The following is a 315-nucleotide window of genomic DNA, read 5'->3' as shown; positions in this document are numbered from 1 at the left end:
AGTCACAGCCTGTTTCTACCAGGCCCAACCCCAAAGCGTACCATTGCCCGCACGTCTCCCTCGGGTCATCCACGAGCCCCGCGGCTGCTGGCTCTGAACACCAAGAATTTCACTTGCAAAGAGAAAGGGCGGCCTGGGGCACTGCCAGGAGCCGCGCGCGGCAGGCCGGGGCGGGACGCGGCACCCCAGCGGAGCCCACGGCGCCGGGCACTCGCAGCGCGGGCTGCGCACCTTGCGGCCGTCACTACCGCGCGCCGGCCTCGCGCCGCCGCGCCCGTGACTTCATTTCCCAGGATGCGCCGGGGCGGGCCGGCC

This window comes from Talpa occidentalis, unplaced genomic scaffold, assembly GCF_014898055.3.
Source record: "Talpa occidentalis isolate TD23 unplaced genomic scaffold, MPIMG_talOcc4v2.1 talOcc4.8, whole genome shotgun sequence".
In the NCBI taxonomy this organism is placed as follows: Eukaryota; Metazoa; Chordata; class Mammalia; order Eulipotyphla; family Talpidae; genus Talpa; species Talpa occidentalis.
Note: the sequence above shows the minus strand (reverse complement) of the source record.